Source organism: Mesoplodon bidens (genome assembly GCF_964165515.1).
Source record: "Mesoplodon bidens genome assembly, chromosome: 6".
NCBI lineage: Eukaryota > Metazoa > Chordata > Mammalia > Artiodactyla > Ziphiidae > Mesoplodon > Mesoplodon bidens.
The window spans coordinates 68,751,142-68,765,351 of record NC_138162.1 but is presented as its reverse complement, the minus strand read 5'-3'; the positions used below and the strand labels follow the sequence as shown (position 1 = coordinate 68,765,351).

General features: G+C 32.7%; 1 protein-coding gene across 3 annotated transcripts in view; it reads right to left on the bottom strand.

The window, feature by feature from the left end:
* The window catches only part of PTPRD (protein tyrosine phosphatase receptor type D), a 2,148,730-nt gene that overhangs the window by 1,183,924 nt on the left and 950,596 nt on the right, over nucleotides 1-14,210 (bottom strand). For all 3 annotated transcript variants that reach the window (XM_081238160.1, XM_081238163.1, XM_081238162.1), the window contains one exon: nucleotides 2,346-2,395. The gene's annotated coding sequence lies outside the window, so the exon portion shown is untranslated. The remainder of the gene's footprint in view (nucleotides 1-2,345; nucleotides 2,396-14,210) is intronic.

Below are 14,210 nucleotides of genomic sequence, written 5' to 3'. Positions count from 1 at the left end.
AAAATCATACAAAAAGTAATCACACAAGAAATAAACCTAAGAAACTAGAATAAATTAAAATGAAGAACTTCTATTCATCAAGAGACATCAACAGGAGATGAAAAATTCCACCAAATGGTTTCATATACAATATAAATACCCAGTGGTGTGCTAGTAAATGTTTAACACCTAGTACTCCAGAAGAAAACTCCTGTTTTTTTAGTGTTTGCCAATATATGTGGTGTAAATACTTCTACCATGGTGCTTTTAAAACTACTAAGCAGCTCTCAAAATTCTTGACACTTCAACTGTAGGCTCTTATGAATCAGGTTAAGGCACCCTAGCATATCAGTGTATATATCCAGCAAAGGATTCAATACCCATATGTATATGATAAAAAAAGGATAAATAACATAATTTTAAAAAGATAGATAATAGATAATATGACAAATAGTTTAAAAAATAAGTTTTTAGTACCACTAATCTTCAGGACATTCAAATTAAAATATCCCTATATACACAACAAAATGGCTAAAAGAGAAGGATGAAAAATCCCAGTGTTACTGAGTATCCAGAGCAACTGAACTCTCACATCCTGCTGTTGAAACCTGAAATAACCACTTCGGGAAAATGTCACTCTTTCCTAAAGCAGAACATATGCATAGCCTATATGCCCAACAAAATATATATACATATTCCCTAAAAGACATGTTCCAGATATCCATATGACTGTTACTCATAACAGCCAAATGCTAGAAGCTATCCACATGCCTATAAATGGGAGAAAGGACCATAATTTGGTATATTCACACAGTTGCCTACTACACAGCAATAAGAAGAAGTGATTTACCCCAGCATATAATCTTACAAATGTAACTTTGAGCAAAAGAAGCAAAGCAGTACCTATATGTTTTCATTTGTAAAACGTGATTAAGTAGGCAAAGTAATCTGTCTTCCAAGAATTCAAGATAGTGTTTATGTTCTATGGGTATAGTTACTAGAAAAGAGCAATTAAGGTGAGGGCTACAATGTACTCTAATTTTTATCTTTTTTTTTTAAATTTATGTGAGTGCTGGTTATATGGGTGTGTTCATTTTGTGACAATTCACTGAGACTGTGCACTTAAGCTATGAGCAATTTTCTCTGTGTATGTTATGTTTATATTAGAATATTAAAAAGACTGGAGATAACATAAATTTTTAAAATATTTTGTACCATTTTATAAAATGAAATGATTTGTAGGTTCATTTAGATATATTTGTAAAATATAAGTTACAAATTAAAAAATAACTTCTCAAGGATAAAGTTATTGTTCTATGCATATCCAAATAACATTTTATAAAATGTCTTCCATTATCAGCAGAATCCTTCTGGAAGGGTAGAGGGATTTTCCCTTGATTCTATGTGACACTTGTTTTTCATAATCTTACATTGTTTTTAAAAAATATCACGAAAGGGAACACATTAGAGTGCCCAGAGGTGGTTGCCTACAGTCTCTTAAAACAACTTCTTCAAGATACATTTCAATAATGCTGAATTACCAGATAAAGAAGAGACTGAGTCAATTGCCTCTGTGTTTCCAAAGATATTGTTCCCCCCAGATATGAAATGTATGATACAAATGCCCATATTATCTGTCTTTTATACATCAGTTACAAGCTAAATCTTTATCATGTTTACTATTAAGGAACAGATAAACACTGAAAATCCTTTTACTAAAATAACCCAATCAGTTTCACAACACAGACTTATGTTCACTTATATTCTGTAGTAATCAATTATAAATGTAATCCATATTCACATTTTTAACACGTTACTGAATGCATTAACCACAGAAATTAACAAATAAATAACACCTCCCCAAATCACCTTAGAAGTTACTGGTGATTTCTTATCATCTCTATTTCCATACTTTTACTTTCAACTCTCTAAAGCTCCAACAGCAAGATTTAATAGAAGAACTCAATTTTGATAAATCCTGACAGGTGATAATTTTATAAGTTTTACTTTCAATAACTCATTGCCTTATTCATTGGCATCAAATAGACCTCGCTATAAATATTTTTAATATATAAAATTGTCATTCATATCCGAAGAAATTTTGTCCATGGTATAAATCTTTACCTTCCTGAACGATGCTTCAAATTCACTTAGAAACCTATCAAAGGCTATATCAAATGACTATATTACTATAATCTACTCAAGAACATAAACATTAGATAGAAAATATCACATAGTTTCTTCAGAATTTCCATAAAAGTAAGGTAAAGTATCAAGCTACCTATGCAAATTCCCTTTACTGTTATTAATCAAGCAGGGGTAATAGAGAAAAACTATAAAATTTAGTATATTAATTATAATCTTACCATAGGCTCACAGGTTAGGAATTCAAAGAAAAAGTTCACCACCCTGAGACCTAAAAAAGTACAACCAAAAACATTTTGTATTAGTATAGGTATTGCATTTTAATTCAAGATCATAAAATGTTAAATAGTGATTCAATATCATGAAAAAAATTATTTTATGTATAATTAGTGTACGTATAATTTGACAATTTTGACTACATTTGTCTGAAATAGCATTACTGTTACTCAGCCCACATCAAACTATTGTGATTTCAGATTAATTACTCTAATTTCAGCTCTTTAATGCAGTGATGACAAACAAGTGGAGAAAATTTGTCTCTTTTGCTTCTTGTGGGACTATGGGTGAGGGACACATTTGCAAGCAAAATGTATTTTGCATATATTATTTTAGAAAGCCTTCTCAGTTATACTCAGTTAACAGTGTTAAACACACACACACATATACACATATGCTATTGTGTACAAATGTGATAAAAAAACCATAATCCAACTGATCTCTTTGTTTTAATCAGTAGGTAATATATATCTCTCCATGACTATAAATATTCTCTATCATCATTTTAAAGGTCTTGTAGTATTCCATAGTTCATTGTAGTATTCCAATAGCACTTTATGAAACTGGTTACTATTACTGTCCTTAAATCAAGACATTTGATTACCATCACATGTGATCATATTTAGTAGTTAACGTGCTTTGCAAGAGTTTTATCATTTTGATGCTGTGGTAACTTGCTCATCAACACACATTTATTATGCCCTTGAATTTGCTTCCTTCGAGGTAGATGCTGTTCTATATGAACAAAATAAGGAAACTGAAGATTTCATTTCTACCCTCAAAGAAGAAATTAGTAGCATTTATGAACCCTTTAGAAAACTCATGAATGACTGGTATATACGCAGGTGCTCTACTGCATAATGTATTACAAGTTCATAGAAGATAGAAAATTGACATCCATTATGTAAATTCCTTATGAGTGGTGTTGCTTTGGAGGTTATGTTTTTCTCAGATTTCTATTCATTAAATCTTTTCTACTACAAATGAAGGAAACATTATATAACATAGTTTATCTAACAAAGGAATGCTATTTAATTCTTAGGAGGCATTATCATATATGGAAATGATTTTGACAGTAATAGGAAACACTTGAAGAGTGAAATAAAATGTTTCTAACATTCTTCTGATCAAATGTTAGTGGAAAAAAAACCTCTTACTATCATTGAAGTATAAACATTCACATTAAAATGTATTGTTCTTATTCTGCAAATTGAAATGCATGTGTGGAGTTAAATCTTCCATAATGAATGCTCAGACTTTCTTGGTCAAAGTCACCAAACCAAGAGGTGGCAGAGACTCGACTGTACTCTGAGTATCTGATTCTCAATCCATTGTGTTTCACTCCAGTTACTGGCCATGGCCCCAGGTCTCTTTGTTCCAAGTGGTTACACTGTTTACTAGCCCTCCATAGATGTCTCTGCTGCCCATCCCTTTTACTAATTCGAATGCATATGGACTAACCTTGCCAATGTCCCAGGCTCACTATTCTACTGCTTTCTGCTTTCATTTTCCCAACGGGAGCAAGGAAGGAAAAGATCTCTTCAGAAGATCTACTTCCTACTGATGTTGGTTGAAAGGGAAGTCTTTCCCAAGAATCTAGTGTGATCTGAATGCTTATACTTCAGAAAGTCAATCAAGGAATTATAGTGACTTGCCCCCAGTGCTCCCCTCTTTTATCAAGAGGTGCATCAATTTAAACTTGGGGCAAATGTTAAATTAAGTGTTAGAATCAATATTCAGTATTGCCATCGTGGAATGAACTCCTTGGATACACTAATTGAAATTTTTAATTGTTATTACCATTTTATTATTAGAGATTTAAAGTCGAGCTTTAAGATTTGACATTATAATACAGAAACGATGATTTCTTTTAGCACTATCAGATGCTAGATTACTCCTGCAGGCACTGTGTTGCATATTTGCAATATAAATTGACACTTTCAACTGAATAATAGAATTTCAACATAAAAAGCACATAAGGTTATTTATGCTCTCCAGTTACACATAGAATGCTTATCTGTATCTGAATGTGACTACTCAGTAACAGTAAATCCAAAGGACATCCTTGTTTGTATTACTGACATTGTTATACTGATTAGATATGTTGGACACTCAGACTTGAAGTTACTGCTTGTGTTTAAATTCAGGGATTCTAGAAATGACATTAAATGCATTTGGCTAGTTGTTATTCAAACCCAAGGCCAAGCCAGGGAGGTGATTTTAGGCATATAAGAAAGCCAAAGCAGAAATATGGCCCACCTCAACTTTAATCTACCTTTTTCGATGATTTACATGGCCTGATTCAGGCAAGAATACTGAGTACTGGGATATACTTAAAGAGGAAAGAGTCCATTTTAACATGATATGAATGAGATAAATATTTTTAGGGGAGAGATTTGTGGTGAAGGATCAGTTATTAAACTGTCAATGACATTGGCAATGAGTTAGTGTGGTCCTTGATGCATTTCAGGAAATTTTATTTCAGGTAATAAGATTCTAGCTAAATGAATGTGATCAGGTATACTTCCTTCATTTGTGCTACTTATCTTTGGAGGAATAACCACTCAGAAAGAACTTATGCTGAGCTAAGTAAGCAAACTTCAGGAAAAAAAAAAAAAAGAGGGAGATTGGTAATTCTGGAAGTCTAATATCCTAAACCTATTATATTCAAGGAGGAATGCTTCATAGTAATATCTATATAACTGTCAAATTACTGCAGAAATCTTAAAAAGTTGTACTTGAATTAGTATTTCTATAGATTACAGCTATTAATTAATGGATTTATTGGATATGTGGCTGTTTGGAAAAATTCATGGAATTGGCATTTCAGATGGTGATTTCTCTGATGTTAAAACAGTTTGGAGTACTTTATTTCTTCTTGGCTCAATTTTGCTGAAAAGTTCAATTTTTAAAGGGAGTGACAAAAGGTTGAATTTTTAAATGATTTGGAAACCTAAAAATTGTGAAGTTATTTTAAATAATTATAAATAATTTTAAATAATTGCAAATTATTTTAAAGACAGTTTGGTGGGTTTAGAAAAATAATATTTAGTTAGTAATTGATAAATAGCACAATGCTAAGATTTCTATACTTTATCTCATATATCTTCAATTGGCATTCACAAAAGTCTCTTGTATCTCCATTAATACTCACAAAAAGTGAGATTATTTGCCACATTTTCAGTTAAAACAATGGAAGCTAACAGTTGCCAGAATATACTCCAAAATGTCTTATCACTAATACACTGTGAAGTCAAAATTCAACTCAAGCTTAATTATGTTCAGAATCTCAATTAAGCCATATGCCATAAATAACATTTACTAAAAATAAGCAATATGTAAAGCACTGGTTTAAGTATTTTTTATGTATCAACTAATTTAATTCCCACAACTGTATCTAAACTTTATCCATGAACAAAACTTGAGCTGTGAGAAAGTTATTGTGTAAATGTACTATTACACAAGTTGTTTTTTGTTGTTGCTGTTTTTGGTTTTAACCCAGAGACCCTGGTATCAAACTGTTCTGTGAACCATTATACAACCCAGTTTCCACATTCTATTTTATTATTGTGCAATATTCCTTGCAAGTGGTATTTTGATGAATATATATATCTATATATTAGATTCAGGGGTCATGTAATTACACATTTATTATATGTCTACTATCCCCTTAGTTGATCCTTTAAAATACTAATAGTACTCAACATTGATTGAATATCTACTATGCGTCAGGAAGTATGTTAAGTGCCTTAGGTTCAACTCATTTAATCCTTAGAACAATCCTACCAAGTTATTATGATTACTGTTCTTATATAGATAAGACAATTGATTAGAGAGGTTGATAAATGTGCCCAAGAGCATAGAGGTAGAAATGGTACTGTTGAATTTCAAACACAAACTCTCTTACTCTATTCATTACATGCAGCACAGAAATTCTGATTCTTTTAATGAAGAGGAGGTGTGAAAGAAATTAAGGGTTTACATTTTATTCTATTTAGAATGAAATAAAAATTCAACTTCATAAAGCAGAGATATGACTACACTCTCAATTTTTTTAAATGAACGTACAAGAATAGTAAACAAATTAAATCATTCCAGTCTTACAACTCCAACATATTATGATTAATTTCAGATAGAGACAGCTCCATAGTGCCTAGCTCATTAAATGCTAAATTGAAACTATGCATTATTTAACAGACATGCCAATTTCTAAAATTTTCTGCCAATAAATTTTAGAATACTTGAGATTTTATAAAATATGTGAGTTTTATGTAATATATACATAATTTTGGTATAAGTCATCAGAAATGCTTTCTTAGAAAACCAGATAGCCTTCTATACATTTAGAAAATTTCAAATAATATGTTTATTAAAAAAAAAAAAACAGACTTTGAAGTCTTGCTTCTTTCAAGACTGTCAAGCTTATCATCTCAGAAACACAATTCTTATTATAATTGCAGACTACATGTATGGGGGAAAAAAGTAGACTGTTTCAATGAAACCTGGCATATTGTAAATTCTCAATAAATAACTAATAAACACCTAAATAAAGAAATAATTCAATGCTTCAATAAAGAAATAATTGCTGACAGGCCCTTAGGAAGAAAACTACCTTGTATTTAGGTGTTAGATTTTTACCTTAGCTCAGTAACATCCAGACTTTCTCAATGTCTTATTTAATACCTAAATCATTTCTTTAAAAGCAGATCTTAAATCCTGGGAAAGCTGGAGGGGCAGGCAGTGATAAGTTTCGGAACTATCAACTCATCCCATAATTAGGTAATTTGTATATCTGTAAATCTGTTGCTTAACTATAAACAACACATATAACTATATAATGTTAGTTCAGTAATTCATTTATCTATTCAATAAATATGTTTTGAGCAACTGTGTGTCAGTCACTAGTATTCTAGAATGTTAGGTTAAAGTAATGAACAAGATAAACATGGTCCGATCTCATCACTTTTATATCCTGGTTACAGATATGATATTTAATGATTTTATACTTGATTGCCCCAATCAAAAGGCACTATAAATGCTGCCCTAACACTCTAAAATCTTTCATAAGGATTGTTCTTCAGGTGTTCCAAACCCTGGAATGATCTTTCTTCCATGGTTTAAAATCTACTGAGAAAAGATGTTACTCATGAATTAACTGACACCACAAACCATTAATCTCCCAGGGCTTTTGTGAGGATTTCATTATATAATAGGAAGTTATTTAAAAACTGCTATATAACAAAAGGCATGACTAGGAAAAAAAAAAAGTTGCCAAAATACATTATAGGCTGGAATTTGTCTTTTAGCCTGTTGGTAGTGGTGCCTTTGATATCTTTATAACTGAACGGATATCCGGTTTGAAATTGTGCTTACAAAAAACCAAAATGTTAAAACCTCTAAATAAATTTTTATCCTTGTTAAAAAGTATAAAACAAAAGTAATGATTACAAATATTTCTCGTGTCAAATAGATATAGAAACAACATTAAGCAATCCATTTTTGGAGTGGGAATTTACGTGTTTTAAACTAAAATGTATAGATCCTTACATTTAATATTTTGACTCTTAGATATCACTATCCTTAAACATGCCACTCCAAATTATTCAAAACATTCACATTGTATTAAAAATGTTTGTTGTGGGCTTCCCTGGTGGCGCAGTGGTTGAGAGTCCGCCTGCCGATGCAGAGGACACGGGTTCATGCCCTGGTCTGGGAAGATCCCACATGCCGCGGAGCGGCTGGGCCCGTGAGCCATGGCCGCTGAGCCTGCGTGTCCGGAGCCTGTGCTCCGCAATGGGAGAGGCCACAACAGTGAGAGGCCCGCGTACCGAAAATAAATAAATTAATTAATTAAATGTTTGAGAACAACAATAACTTCCAACTATAAATGGGTATATTATACGGAGATTCTCCAAACCCTTTTTTATGGGTGGTATTGTCATGTCATAATTTTCCTAAGTTGACATTCAGCCACATTAATTAATAAAGCTTCAAACATAATAACACTCATCATAAAAGTTGTTGTGTTATAGATACCTACACATTTGGGAAGAAATTAAAATTGTAAATGATAATTTCCAGCATAATATCATGATCTTTTCATTACTGGAGTTGGTTATACTGGGAAATCTGTAAGAACCTGTGAAAGTTCACAGGATTGGTTTAACGTTTATGGAAATTATTTGGTAGCTATAGCAACATTTATTTTCATCTCACTTCAACTGTTGCAAGAGGTCAGATAAGCTTTGGAGCTTCAGTCCAGCCGCTGCCATCATGACTGTTAGATCGCTTTCCCTCCCTTTTCTCAAACTATAGAGCTGTATTTGGACCTCATAGTCCCTTTCTAGCTTACTCTACATATTGGCTACTTGAATAACCCCCTGGAAAATACCCAGTATTCCTTATTCTTTTCCTTTTACCATTTTCTTGGTAATTACCAACAAAGAGGTAAATGTGAGGTATATATCAGTACCTCTCAAACTTAAAAGCACATACCTCTTAGACGCACATACAAATCATTTAGGATTCTTAATAAACTATAGATTCTCATTGATAGTTCTGGACTTGTTAGAAATGCAGCATCTCAGGCCCTGTCCTGGAATTATGGACCAGATTCTTCATTTTAACAATATCAGCAAGGTTTTTTAAGCCATGAGTTCTTTACCTCTAAGATGGGGTAGTCGTAGATCATGTACCCCACAACCTCTGTCTCCTCTTTAATCTCCCTTCCACTCTAATCCTCCCCACCTCAATTAGATGATGCTCCATAAAATCCTCTCTTCTAAGCTTTGAAAAAGAAAGCTGCTATACCTAAATGTTTGCTTCCTATTTTGCTATTCTACCACACAACTAGCCCTATGCATTGCTCATGTTTCATCATCATTATCATTTCTTAACAGTTACCTACCCATTACATTCCTAATAGCCGCGAAAGTGAAATATTTCCAATCCCCTCCCTTTTTCTGTATCTACTGCTCTCTCCTGCTATGACATAATTTGCTCATACAGTTTTAAGTGGATTAAAGTTATTCATGTTAACAACTTCAATTTTCCTATCTCCATTTAAATTATGTATGTGTATCTTCATCTATTCCTAATATATTACTTTATTTCCAAGAAAGGACTCTCTCTCCTTCTTGTATTCTTGTTTTCATCTTCTCTTACCTGTCCTAAACACATCTTTTATGCTTTTTCTAATGACAATCAATTTCCCATTCTCCATTTGATCATTCCTTTCAGCCTATCATTTCAAGCTTTACCTTTCCTGGAGAACTTTGCCCTTGATCCACCTACCTCTTCAAGCTTCTATCTTTTATTTTTCTTTTGGGTGGGCAGTCTACACTTACTTTTTATACCTAACAATATGTTGTTTACCTTAATAACGATAATGGCACTCTTTACTGACCATCTCCAATAGCGCCAAAACATCAAATCACGTTCTTTTTAATGTCATCATCACCGTCAAATAATTCACAGCCCATGTACTTGTTGACTACTTCCTTCTTGAAATTCTCTTATGTCAGGGATTCCGTCAGTGCCTTCTTATTTTTTAGTTTTAGTTTTCTTTTTTAATATTCTGATTTTAATATTCTGATTTAAAATTCTAATATTCAGCTTGTGGGTTTTGCTTTGCTTTTTTCTCCTTCCCGGTATCTTTAAATATAGGCAGACTTGCAGCATGTCTACCCTCAGCACCAAGCACAAGGCCCAGGGGCATAGCTGTGCTCGGAAATTTTTGAATGAATACGTGAATCAGTGTGTGACTATATTTTGTGATCTCTCCTATTTTTACATCTTCCATATCTGAAATTACCCTCATACATATGGCTTAAGTTACCATCATCTCTATGAGGAATATTTCCAAATAAGTATTTCTAGATCTGCCTGTACTCCCCAGTTCAAGTGCTATTTCCTAACTTCGTGCTAGATGTTTCTACTTACCTACTGCATAATTACCCTGAAGTCAAAATACCCAGAACAAAATTAAAACCCACTCTACCTGTTCCTGTTGCCAAAACCCACTCTACTCTCTGCCTTCTCGCTGTTACTGACACTTCTATCTTGTTATTTTTTTCAACTTCATTGAGATACAACTGACATGTAATATTATGTAACTTTAAGGTGTAAAATGTGTTGAATTGAAACACTTTTGTGCCACAGTAAAGGTACCACTATAGCCTTAGTTAACACCTCCATCATATCACAAAATTGTCATTCCTTTTTATGGTAAAATAATTTAAGATCTACTCTCTTAGCAATTTTCAAGTGTATAATACAGTATTGTTAACTATCATTACAATGCCGTACATTAGATCCCCATAACTTATTCACTTTCTAACTGGAAGTCTGTATTCACTGACTGACATGTCACTATTTCCCCTACACTGCAAGCCCCTGCTAATGGCCACTCTACCCTTTATTTCTATGAGTTCAGCTTTTTAGACTCTACATGTAAGTGATATTGTAGAGTATTTGTCTTTCTCTGATTTATTTTACTTAGAATAATGTTCTCAAGGCCCATCCGTGTTGTCACAAATGGCAGGATTTCCTTCTTTCTCATGTCTTAATAATATTCCATTATACAGATATAAATACAGATATAAATAAATCTTTATCCATTCATCCATTGATGGACATTCAGGTTGTTTCCATATCTTGGCTATTATGAATAATGAAAATGGAAGTTCAGATGTCTCTTCAAGATCCTGTTTTCATTTTTTTTTTTAATATATAAACCCAAAAGTGGAATTGTTGGATAGTAATTGTAATTTTTTTGAGGATCCTCCATACTATTTTCCATAGCAGTTGTACCAATTTACATTCTCATCAATAGTGCAAAAGGGTTCCTTTTTCTCAACATCTTCATCAATACTTGTAATCTCTTGTCTTTTTGAGTGTAGCTATTCTAACAGGTATGAGGAGATATCTCATTGCAGTTTTGATTTGCATTTTCCTGATGATTAGTGATGTTGAGCATCTTTTCATGGGTCTATTGTCTATTTGTACGTCTTTCTTGGAAAAAATATCAATTTTTAATCTGATTTTTTCTGTTTTTGTTATTGAGTTGTATAAATTCTTTATATATATATATAAAGAATATATATATATATACACATATATATATATATAAACCCTTCTCAGGTATATGGTTTGCAAATATTTTCTCCCATTCCACAGGTTACCTTTTCATTTTGTTGATTGTTTCTTTTCTGTGCAGAAACTTTTTAGTTTGATGTAGTGCCATTTATTTATTTTTGCCTTTGTTGCTTGTGCTTTTGGTCTCATGTTTGAAAAATAGTTGTCAAAATCAGTGTCAAGGAGCTTTGTAGTGAACAAAAGGGAAGAATTCAGGTATGCTCTATTAGGAGGTTATTAGCATGGAAAAGCTGAAGGTGGGTTAACCAGAAGCAGGGTACCCTATGTGACTGATTGGGGAGCAGTTTTGGTTTTCTCTGGTTGGTTTTGAGTTGGAAGGAGGAGACAAAAATTAAGAAAGTTGGTAGTCACTCACTTGAAAATATCCTGAAAGTCCTGGACTTTCCTAACCACTCTGAGCAAATTGATGCAGAGGCTGTGGTTTGGATTCCTAGGCTTGTTGGTCAAAGTTCTAGTGTCAAATATGGTCTGGTCCTTGTCCATTTGTTTATTAGTCTCTCATATCTCATTTTCCCCCTCCAATCACAGGGGAATTCCTCAATTTAGCTACTAAGCTGAGCCATTTATAACATATTAATGAATATTTGTTAATACAACAAAAATATAATTGGCATAATGGCAATTATTATGTGGTTATAAATACATAATAAAGTTGTAATTTTTATGAATTGAGTTTTATGTACCAAAGTATATTATTTTTAATATTGAAAATATTTTTATTGAACATTCTTATTTCTTCTAGTAGTCAACTGCTCAATATGAAACTTATTTACACTGTATTAAAGATAATTCAGTTAGTGTCAAGACATAAGTTTATTTCCCATGATTCTATGAGGTAAAATATCTTTCTTTCAACTACTTAAATACTAGGTTTCTTCATTTCTCAAATAGAAAAACTCATGAATATTTGCATACTTCTCTACTCTTTCTACTATGTAGGCTGGGCATTATTAAATAAAAGAGATTTAGCCAGATACCATGGAAGGATTTAGCCCTGAATCCATTTGTAGGCTATCCTGACAACTGCCTATCAAAAATAGAGGGAAAAAAAAGATATTTTTTTAATATGATTTCTATAATCTCTTATTTCACTAGCATAGCAGATGTATTATACTTGCCCAGTTACTGCAGTTCTTCTCAAACTTCAGAGTATATCAGAATGGCTGAAGGGCTTGGTTGTACACAGATATCTGGACCCTGCCTCCATAGTTTCTGATTCAGTAGGTGGCGACTAGAGTCCCAAATATTGAATTTCTAATAAGATCCTAGGGGATGCTGCTGCTGCCGCTGATAGAGCACCCTACTTTGAGAACCACTGAGTCAAAACTTACTAACAGAATCACACTTATCTGGTCTTGCTCTCTTAAGGTTCCCAATCTAATAAAGACTCTGTTTTAAGAATAAGTTTTACACAAGCGAATAAAAATAGGACACAAATAGAATGGTTAGTAAAATAGAAACATGCCCATGTAAGTTATTTACATTTTTAATAATCAAATATGGTTAAAATTTATAAAATAAAACCCAAATGGAAGTAAAACCCAGTTGGCTAAGTGTATCATACCAATCACTTACTCTAGGGTATTTATAATGTTTCTAGTTTGTTTTTTAAATTACAAATTAGAATCATGCATCAAACACTGTTCCATAATCTGTTTTTATCACAGTGCAGTCTATCACAATCATGTTCTGTTCTGTTACAGTGTGAGTTCCACAAGGGCAGGGATCTTTGCTCCCTTCGTTGATAGATCCCAAGTTCTTAGAACAGAGCCTAACATGTAGAAGTTGCTCCTAAATGTTTGCACGTGTCTCACTATTTCTTTTGGGTAAGAGGAAAGATATGAATGGTTTTACAGCTTTAGATTGGTATAACCAAATGACCTCCAAAAAGACTGGACTAGTCTCTCCTCCCACCAGCCCTGTGTGCTTGTGCTTATTTCCCTCCCTCCTAAACACTACTGCATCTATCTGCCAGTAGTAACATTTACTGCTACATGTGTTTACCATATGTTGTTTTTCAAATTTTAACATCTCTAAAATCAGGATGCATACCCAATGGAATAATTTAGCTTTTTTTTCCTTTTGTAGAGCTCTATAAAATAATGATTTGTCTTTATAATCCATGGCGTTTTAGCAAAAAATAAAAATCCAGTGACACATAAAGCCTAGCGCTGCATTCATGAACATTAGTCATAATTACTTCAAAAGCTATCTAATGCTATTAAACATTTTGAAAGATCACTGGAACACTATGTGCTGAATGTCATAGATTGCTGATTAACTTCATAAGAAGTATCCTGCTTTCCATGTGCTTATTGAGAAATCAGAAACAAGAGGACCTGTCTTAATTACTACAAATCAGTACTACTTGTATTTAAAAGAGACAGGAGAGAAAGAGAACATGTCACCAGATTTAGATTAACAAAAACCTTTTATAAAGGAAACATGTATTAAGAAATAAATGAAAACATGAATATAGATGCAACCAAAACCCTGTAATTTTTCCACGGGAAAAATGTATAAAATCTTTAAGAGAATCTTACTGAATTTATCTGCCATATGCTATAGCATGCTGGTTTTACTCTCAAATATTAAAATAACATACCAGACAAAACTACTGTTGTATATTTTTTCACTATTACATAATTTTCAAC